The sequence below is a fragment of the Nicotiana tomentosiformis genome, chromosome 6, assembly GCF_000390325.3.
Source record: "Nicotiana tomentosiformis chromosome 6, ASM39032v3, whole genome shotgun sequence".
Lineage (NCBI taxonomy): Eukaryota > Viridiplantae > Streptophyta > Magnoliopsida > Solanales > Solanaceae > Nicotiana > Nicotiana tomentosiformis.
In genome coordinates this window covers 116,427,038-116,437,586 of record NC_090817.1, presented here as the reverse complement: position 1 = coordinate 116,437,586, position 10,549 = coordinate 116,427,038, and positions in this window count along the sequence as shown.

The following is a 10,549-nucleotide window of genomic DNA, read 5'->3' as shown; positions in this document are numbered from 1 at the left end:
CAGATCCAAGTGCTTCTTATCAGCCCCGCTATTAGCTGAGAGTGCTTCCTACTGTACGAAGACTTCAAGGTACATCTGTCGCGTCCGTATACCTCGGAGTCCCCCTCTATTCTCTCCTATGTCATTTATCTTTCGTACTTCTTTTATTATACTCTGGTGAATAGAGATACTAGTTTTTCTTCTATAGCTTGTGACTTATGATGTTTCGGGTTTTGGGAATATTGTGTATTACTAGAGTGTTGGTTATTGTACATATCGAGCAGCATTGTTACCATTTATTTAGTTATCTGTTGCAGTTAGTTATTAAGTTTTACTTTCATTTTGTTATTTCCGCATTGTATTAGGCTTACCTAGTCGTAGAGACTAGGTGCCGTCATGACGTCTTATGAAGGGAGAATTGGGTCGTGACAAGTTGGTATCATAGCTCTAGGTTCATAGGTGTCATGAGTCACAAGCAATTTTAGTAGAGTCTCGCGGATTGGTACAGAGACGTCTGTATTTATCTTCGAGAGGCTATGGAACTGTTAGAAAAAATTTCACTTCTTTGATTCCTTGTCGTGGGAAATTGTTGACTTCGAAATTCTAAACTTCTATATTTTATTCTCTCACAGATGATAAGGACACGTACAGGCGGATCTGATGACCAAGCACCTGCACCCCATGCTAGATCCGCGAGAGGCCGGGGCCAGGGTAGAGGCCAAGGACGTCCACGCGGTGCAGCCAGAGCACCCGCACGAGCTGCTACAGAGGAGCCCCCAGTAGCTCCAGCTGGAGGGAAGGCACCTGAGTATGTGTTGTTGTTCCAGCCCTCCAGGAGACTCAAGCCAGGTTTCTGAGCATGTTCATCACCTTAGCTCAGGCTGGATTGATTCCACTTGCTCCTGCCACATCTCAGGCCGGGGGAGTAGCACAGACTCCCATCGCAGGTACTCCAGAGCAACGGGTTCAGGTCAACCAGGTTCCAGAGATTATACCGATGCAGCCGGTAGCTCCAGCTCAGCCCGAGGTTAGGGCAGTAGTTTCTGAGGTGGAGCAGCTCAGACTTGAGAGGTACAAAAAGTACCACCCTCCTACCTTCAATGGATTAGCGTCGGATCATGTCCAGGGTTTTCTGGAGGATTGTCACCGTATTCTTCATACTATGGGTGTAGCGGAGTTGAGTGGGGTTTCTATTACTACATTCCAGCTCATAGGAGCAGCCTATCAGTGGTGGCATGCTTATGAATTGGGTAGTCCGGCTGAGGTAGCTTCACTTACATGGACCTAGTTCTCTGACATGTTATTGAGTGAGTATGTTCCCCAAAGTCTCAGAGACACATGTCGCATGGAGTTTGAGCAGTTGTGCCAGGGTGCTATGACTGTGTCAGAGTATGTAGTTCGCTTCAGCGATTTGGCCCGACATGCACCAGTCTTGGTTGCTACAGTTCGAGAGAGGGTTCATCAATTTTTTTAGGAACTCCACCCCAGTATCAAACTTAGCATGGCCCGGGAGTTGGAGATGGATATTTCTTACAAGCAGGTTGTGGGTATTTCTAGGAGATTGGCGGGTATGCGTGCTCGGGAGAGAGAGGAGAGGGAGGCCAAGAGGTCTCGAGAGTCTGGCACTTACAGTGTTACTTATGCACCGCCAGTATCTAGTGCGCCTCCTGCACGGGGTGCTTTTAGTGGTCAGTCCAGCAGACCTGGTATTATGCTCTTCCCGCTCGTACAGAGGCAGTTGCTTCCGACTCTTTCATTACAGGTATTGTTCTGGTCTGTCATAGAGATGCGTCGGTTTTATTTGACCCAGACTCCACTTATTCCTATGTGTCCTTTTATTTTGCCCTGTATTTGGGCGTATCTCGTGATTCTTTGAGTTCTCCTATTTATGTGCATACACCTATGGGAGATTCTATTATTGTTGACCGTATGTATCGGTCGTGTTTGGTTGTTCTTAGTGGTTTTGAGACCAGAGACGATTTATTATTGCTCAACATGGTAGACTTTGATATTATTTTGGGCATGGACTGGTTGTCGCCCCATTATGTTATTCTTGATTGTCACGCCAAAACTGTGACGCTGGCTATGCCAAGATTACCGTGATTAGAGTGGAGAGGTACCTTAGAGTATACTCCCAGCAAAGTTATTTCATTTCTTAAAGCTCAACGAAATGGTCGAGAAGGGGTGTGACGCGTATCTCGCTTATGTGAGAGATGTTAGTATTGATACCCCTACAGTTGAGTCAGTCCTAGCAGCAAGGGATTTTCCAGATGTATTTCCAGTTGATCTTTCGGGCATGACGCCTGTCAGAGATATTGACTTTGGCATTGATTTGTTGTCGGGCACTCAGCCCATCTCTATTCCTCAATATCGTATGGCTCCTCCTAAGTTGAAGGAACAGTTACAGGAGTTGCTTGATAAGGGCTTCATTCGGCCCAGTGTGTCACCTTGGGGTGCTCTTGTCTTATTTATGAAGAAAAAGGATGGTTCTATGCGGATGTGTATTAATTACCAGCAATTGAACAAAGTCAAAATAAAGAACAAGTATCCATTGCTTCGTATTGACGACCTATTTGATCAGTTACAGGGTTCCAAAATGTTTTCCAAGATTGACTTATGTTCAGGCTATCATCAGTTGAAGATTCGGGAGCCAGATATCTCGAAGACTGCTTTCAGGACTCGGTATGGTCACTACGAGTTTCTTGTTATGTCATTTGGGCTGACCAACACCCCAACAGCATTTTTGCACTTGATGCACAATGTGTTCTGACCCTATCTTGACTCATTCGTCATTATGTTTATTGATGACATTCTGGTGTACTCCCGTACTCGGGAGGATCATGAGCAGCACTTGATGACTTTGCTTCAGACCTTGAGATAAAAGAAGTTATATGCAAAATTTTCAAAGTGTGAGTTTTGGCTAGACTCAATGGCATTCTTGGGTCATGTATTATCGAGTGATGGGATCCAGGTGGATCCGAAGAAGGTCGAAGTAGTGCAGAGTTATCCCAGACCGTCCTCAGCTACAGAGATCTGAAGTTTTCTTGGTTTAGCGGGGTATTACCATCGATTTGTAGAGGATTTCTCATCTATTGCAGCACCTATGACCAGGCTGACCCAGAAGGGTGCTTCGTTCAGGTGAACAGAGGAGTGTGAGGAGAGTTTTCAAAAGCTCAAGACGGCTTTAACTACAGCCTCAGTATTGGTATTGCCTACAGGTTCGGGGTCTTATACTGTATATTGTGATACGTTGCGGATTGGTCTCGACGCGGTGTTGATGCAGAACAGTAAGGTGATTGCCTACGTGTCCAGACATCTGAAGGTACATGAAAAGAACTATCCTGTCCACGACCTTAAGTTAGCAGCTATTTTTCATGCCCTGAAGATTTGGCAGCACTATTTGTACGGTGTCCCTTGTGAGATTTACACCGATCATCGGAGTTTGCAGCATCTGTTCAAATAGAAGGATCTTAACTTGCGCCAGCAGAGGTGGTTGGAGCTGCTTAAGGATTATTATATCACCATTTTGTACCATATCGGGAAGGCCAATATGGTGGCCGATGCTTTGAGTCACCGGGCGGAGAGTTTGGGGAGTTTAGCATATCTACCAGCAGCAGAGAGGCCATTGGCGTTGGATGTTCAGGCCTTAGCCAACCAGTTTGTTAGATTGGATATTTCTGAGCCGAGTCGAGTGTTGTCTTGTGTGGTCTTTCGGACTCCTCTTTATGATCGTATTCAGGGAGCGTCAGTATGAAGACCCCATCTGCTTGTCCTTAAGAACACGGTTCAGCACGGTGATGCTAAGGAGGTCACTATTGGAGGTAATGGTGCATTGAGGATGCAGGGTAGGCAATGTGAGCCCAATGTAGATGGATTGCGTGAGTTGATTCTCCAGGAGGCTCACAGTTCACGGTACTCCATTCATTCGGGTGCCGCGAAGATGTATCAGGACTTGAGGCAGCATTACTGGTGGAAAAGAATGAAGAAGGACATAGTGGAATATGTAGCTCGGTGTCTGAATTGCCAGCACGTAAAGTATGAGCATCAACAGCCAAGCGGAGTGCTTCAGAAGTTAGAGATTTCGGAGTGTAAATGGGAGCGGATCACTATGGATTTCATTGTTGGGCTTCCACGGACTCAGCGGAAGTATGATGTAGTTTGGGTGATTGTGGATAGGCTGACCAAGTCAGCTCATTTCATTCCTATGATGACTACCTATTCTTCCGAGCAGTTGGCTCGAATTTATATCCTTGAGATTGTTAGGCTTCATGGCGTACCGGTATCTATCATCTCTGACCGGGGTATGCAATTTACATCACAGTTCTGGAGGGCCGTACAACATGAGTTGGGTACTCGAGTAGAGTTTAGCACATCATTTCACCCTCAGACGGATGGACAGTCCTAGCGCACTATTCAGATATTAGAGGATATGCTCTGTGCGTGTGTGGTAGAGTTTAGAGTTTCTTGGGATCAGTTCTTGCCACTTGCGGAGTTTTCCTACAACAACAGTTATCAGTCGAGCATCCATATAGCACCGTATGAGGCTCTGTATGGCAGGCGGTATCGGTCTCCAGTGGTTGGTTCGAGCCGGGTGAGGCTAGGTTATTGGGTACATACTTGGTTCAGGATGCTCTGGAGAAGGTTAAGGTGATTTAGGATCGACTTCGCACAGCCCAGTCCAGACAGAAGAGTTATGCAGATCAGAAAGTTCGCGATGTTTCATTCATGGTTGGAGAGCGGGTCCTGTTCCGGATGTCACCCATGAAGGGTGTTATGAGGTTCGAAAAGAAGGTGCAAGCTGAGCCCAAGGTTTATCGGCCCATTTGAGGTGTTTCAACGTATTGGGAGGTGGCTTATGAGCTTGCCTTGCCTCCTAGTCTAAGCAGGAGTTCATCTAGTATTCCATGTTTCTATGATTCGGAAGTATCATAGCGATCTGTTTCATGTGTTAGATTTCAGCTCAATCCAGTTGGACAAGGATTTATCCTATGTTGAGGAGCCGGTGGCTATTTTGGACAGGCAGATTCAAAAGTTGAGGTCAAAGAACATTGCTTTCGTGAAGGTTCAGTGAAGGGGTCATCCAATCGAGGAGGCGACTTGGGAGACCGAGCATGATATGCGCAGCCATTATCCTCATCTTTTCACCACTTCAAGTACGTCTCTATACTCGTTCGAGGACGAATGATTGTTTTAAGAGGGGGAGGATATAACGACCCGGCCGATCATTTTCAGAGTATTAGTCCTGATCCCCTATTTACTGCTTCCCCGGTATCTTTTTCTGCTTATGTGACTTGCTGGGAGATTTTGTTCGTTGTTTCGAAGTGTTTTGGGACACTTAGTTCCTAAAACTGAAGCTTAAGTTGTAGGATTTAAACCGTAGTTAGATCTGTGTGGAGAAAACTTCTGAATGGAGTTTCGTTGGTTTTGTTAGCTCCGTTGGGTGATTTTGGACTTAGCAGCGTGTCCGAATTGTGTTTTGGAGGTCGATAGCTAAATTAGGCTTAAAATGGCAAAAGTTAAAATTTTAGAAAGTTTGACCGGAAGTAGACTTTTTGATATCAGGGTCGTATTCTGATTTTAAAAGTTGGAGTAGGTCCTTAATGCCGAGTATGTGTCGTGTGCAAAATTTGAGGTCAATCGGACGTGGTATGATAGGTTTCGGCATCGGCTGTAGAAGTTTGAAGTTTTAAAGTTTATTAAGTTTGAATTGGAGGGTGATTCGTATTTTTAGCATTGTTTGATGTGATTTGAGGGCTGGACAAAGACCGAATAATATTTTAGGACTTGTTGGTATATTTGGTTGAGGTCCCGGGGGCCTCGGGTTGATTTCGGATGGTCAATGGATCAAATTGGGAGTTGGAGGAATTGCTGAAGCATTTCAGCTTCTGGTGCAATTGCACCTGCGGTGATGTGACCGCAGGTGCGGACTCGCACGTGCGAACTCGCACGTGCGGAAGGGAGCTCACATATGCGGCCCTGGTCTAGGTAACCAGTGGTCGCAGATGCGACAAAAGGGGCATAGAAGCGGAGCCACTCCTGCGGGTGAGTGATCGCAGAAGCGGGAGCGGAGTGGGTGAGGACTTCGCAGATCGGACCATTGTCCGCAGGTGCGCACGCGCAGGTGAGGCCACCTTATCGCCAAAGCGGTCCCAAACCTCTTTAGTCATTTCCATACCTGCGATGGAACTTCCGCAGGTGCGGCGCATGTGCGACTGGAAGCCCGCAGAAGCGAAATCGCTGGGCAGAAAAGGGCCAAGTTCGAGGGTTTTATCCCATTTTCAATTTTGGGACTTTGAGAGCTCGGATTGAGGCAATAATTCAAGGATTTTTCAGAGAGAACTTTGGGGTAATGATTCTTAATTCGTTTATGGTTATATTTCACTAATTTATAGCCGATTTCATCATTAATTAAGGAATTTGGTTGAGAAATTTTGGGGAAAAGGTTGGAAGTTCTTCAACTAACCTTTTGAGTTTTGGTTCGGATTTTGATATCGGATTTGGATAATTTTGATAGGAGTGAACTCGTGAGTGAATGGTATTCATATTTTATGACTTTTACCCGATTCTGAGACGTGGACCCGGGGAGGCTTTTTAGGACGATTTTCGAAATTTTTGTTTAAGTTTTGATTTTATTAATTAGATTAGTCTATTATAGTTGTATTTATAGTATGTAATTATTTTTGGCTAGATTTGGTCCATTCGGAGTCGGATAATCGAGAAAAGGGTATGCTTACTAATTGATTGAGCTTAGTTCGAGGTAAGTGGCTTGCCTAACCCTGTGTGGGGGAAATCCCCTAAGGATTTGTACTATTGTGATACTTCGGTGATATATGAGTACCGTGTACGCGAGGTGACGAGTGTGTACACGGGCTAATTATTGTAAAATCTAGTTTTTCACTGAGTAATAACCTGTTACACTTTAATTGAGTTATACTAGCATGTGTAGTTATCCTGTTTAGCCTAGTTTCATATGTCTACGTGCTTTAACTGCTTATTTGAACTCTATGCAGCATGCCTAGTTGATTTCCTGTTTCTCCTTGATCTTTATCAGTCTTAACTGTAGAATTCTTGTTGTTAACTATTGTATTTATCGGTTTGAGCTGTGTGTTTACTTTTGAGACTACGAGGCGGTACCTCGGGAGTTCTCCCTGCATATTTACTTTTGAGACTACGAGGTGGTACCTCGGGAGTTCTCCATGTATATTTACTTTTGTTACTACGAGGCGGTACCTCGAAAGTTCTCCCTGCACATTTAGTTTTGAGACTACGAGGAGGTATCTCGGGATATCTCTTTGCATATTTACTTTGGGACTACAAGATGGTATCTCGGGAGATCATCTGCTATTTAACCTTATGTGTTGTACTGCTATTTTGTTGTGTTTTCCTTTTTGTTAAATTCCAGTCTCTTATTATACTGTTACATTCCCCTACTTTATTTATTATATACCAGTGGGCCTCACCTGACCTCGTTACTCTACCGAGGTTAGGCTTGGCACTTACTAGGTACTGTTGTGGTGTACTCATGCTACTCTTCTGCACATGTGTTTGTGTGGAGATCGAGGTGCTTCTTATCAGCCCCGCTATTAGGTGAGAGTGTTTGCTGCTGTACGGAGACTTCAAGGTACATCTGCCACGTCCGCAGACCTGGGAGTCCCCCTCTATTCTCTCATATGTCATTTACCTTCCGTACTTCTTTTATTAGACTCTGGTGTATAGAGATATTAGTTTTCCTTCTATAGCTTGTGACTTATGATGTTCCGGGTTTTGGAAATATTATGTATTACTAGAGTGTTGGTTATTGTACATGCCGAGTGGCATTGTTACCAGTTATTTAGTTATCTATTATAGTTAGTTATTAAGTTTTACTTCCATTTTATTATTTTCGCATTGTGTTAGGCTTACCTAGTCGTAGAGACTAGGTGCCGTCACGACGTCTTACGGAGGAAGAATTGGATCGTGACAACAAAAAGGCATGAAGAGGAAGTAACCAAGACCATGCAGTAAAATTGTTGAATCAATTTGTAAACTGAGATCAAATTGTATTGAAAACTAGGAATGTATAAGACTTTATGAAGAATGAAAGAAGAGAACAAGTTAACAAAATCAGTGTAAGTAACTTTTGCTTTATAACCATAGGGAAGAGTCACCAAATAAGGAATAGGGAGTGGAGTAAGGTTAGAATGGATGTTTTTGTTTGAGGTCATATGGTCAGTACCTCCACTATCTATAATCCAAATATTTCTACTAGCACCAGACAGCAGGCAAATATGAGAATCATATTTAATATAAACAAGTAACTACCAGCAAAGTTGGCAAATCCTATGAGGTTAGGTTGTGAATCAGCAGCAGAAGAAACTTGAGTCTATTGCAGAAGAGACATAAGTTGTGCATATTGTTGTTTGGTTAATCTGGGTACTGAAGAGTCATGTTCCTCTTGGTCAGAAGTAGTGTAAAGTTGAGGTAAGTTGTATTGAGGCGGAATGTATGATGTTGCAAGATTGAGATACTCAGCCTCAGTAGACACATTAGCAGCTATTCTTTTCCCTTTATTGAAATTTTGTGGAAATCCATATAACTAGCATTTGTCGATTAGGTGTCTAGGTTTTTTACAATATTTGCAAAAACTATTTTCCCTGAACTGATCAAAGTCCACTTTGTGAGTATATTGATTTGGAGGGAAACCTTTATTGTTAACATTGGCATTGACATTTGGATGGAAAGCTTTATTACTGGCATTCACATTAAAAGAAGCAGATTCTGGAACCAATTGGGGAGTGTACAGAACTTGCCTCTGATTCTCATCTTGAAGCAAAATATTGTATGCACTATCAAGTGTGGGAGGAGGTTGCATCATGATCAAATAGCTTCTCACTCCTACATAGATTTCATTTAGACCTATAAAAAACTGATGAAGCTTATCCCTTTCCTCATCTTTTTGAATACCATCTCTTGCAGCACACATGCAATGATTTCCATGGTTCTTTAGTATTATACCCAACTCATCCCAGAGCTTCTTTAGTTTATTGAAATATGACGCAATGTCAAGGAATCCTTGTTGTGTGGAGGCCAATTCCTTCTTTATTTCGAACACCTAAGTACTATTTACAGCCCCATACCTACGCTCCAACTGATTCCAAATACTCTCAGTTGTCTCGGATTACTGGATACTCTCAGCTATAGTTGGTGATAGTGAGCTGGTTCGCCATGAAATCACCATATTGTTGCATCTATCATATTGACGCAGTTTTGCTACATTAGTGGTAACTGACCTAGGGCATGAACCATCCACAAATCATATCTTATTCTTAGCAGAAAGAGAAACTATGATACTTCTTCTCCATCCTCCATACTTTGACCCAGAGAATGGAGTGCTCACCAAATACATCCCAGGTATATCAGACAAGTAGAGAAATAAGGGACCTGTAAGGTCAGGAATGTATGTAGAGTTATCACTAGAACTAGAATTTGCAGGAATATCAGTATTCACCATTTTAGGAAGGTACATAACACTCAAATGCAAAAAATAAAATTGTCTAGGATTTTTCTGTCACCAAAAAAAAAATTCAAACCAATTTCAAATAAAACTCGGCAAAAAAAAGAGAAATATTCACTAGGAATCTAATTACCAGCAAAAAAGTTAAAATATTGTCATCGCAGACCAGTCCGAAGAACAGTCACAAAAAATTGGCGAACAAGCAAAAACTTTGATTCAAACGGGGAGGGTAAGATCGATCGAATCCTCTCGTCAGGATCTATCTAATGCCCATAGCTCTGATACCATGTGAAGATTAACAAATCAACTACAATGTATATGAATTTGATTAGGGTTTCAGACAAAGGGAGGAAGAGAGTTGTGAGAGAAAAATCGATATTTTCATTATGTGTCAAAATTTGTACAGAGACTTCTAGAAAGACATACTTATACTTGGGGGGAAATTATAAACACACTACACTCTTTACATGGGTTGTATACCCGAAAAATTATAAATACACTTGGGCCAAAAACTAGACTAAAACTAACTAATAAGACTAACTAATAAATGGGTTGTATCCATGATCATGTAATGCCAACAAAGTATCGATAAATGTTACCTTTATCGGTATATAACTTTTTCTTCTTTTTTTGCATCAAATTTTACGTCAATAATTCCAAGAAAATAAGGATAAATAATTGAGTATACTTGATCCAGCCATATAATGTTGTGAGTCCTCTTTGTGGATAGAGTTTGGGTCCCCTACCCTCAAACTTTGTGGTCAAATTCTCAACCAACATCGCTTATTAACCATCAATGGTGAAAACGCGCGTCAAAGCTCAAGTTGAGTTCAAACCAGTTTCAATAGGCCATACGGTTATCATTTTGAACAACAACCAGAAAAATTAGACTATTAGAGGTGGAGATAGGACTTTAAATTCATGGGTTGTGAATTTTAGAATGATAATTTTAAGTGTTAATAATTGGATTCTGAATTTAACATTTATACATATTTATTTAAATATTTAATACAAACACAATATTTGAGCAAAAGTTAATGAATTCGGCGATATTTGGGCTTCTAGCTTTGCCGCTGT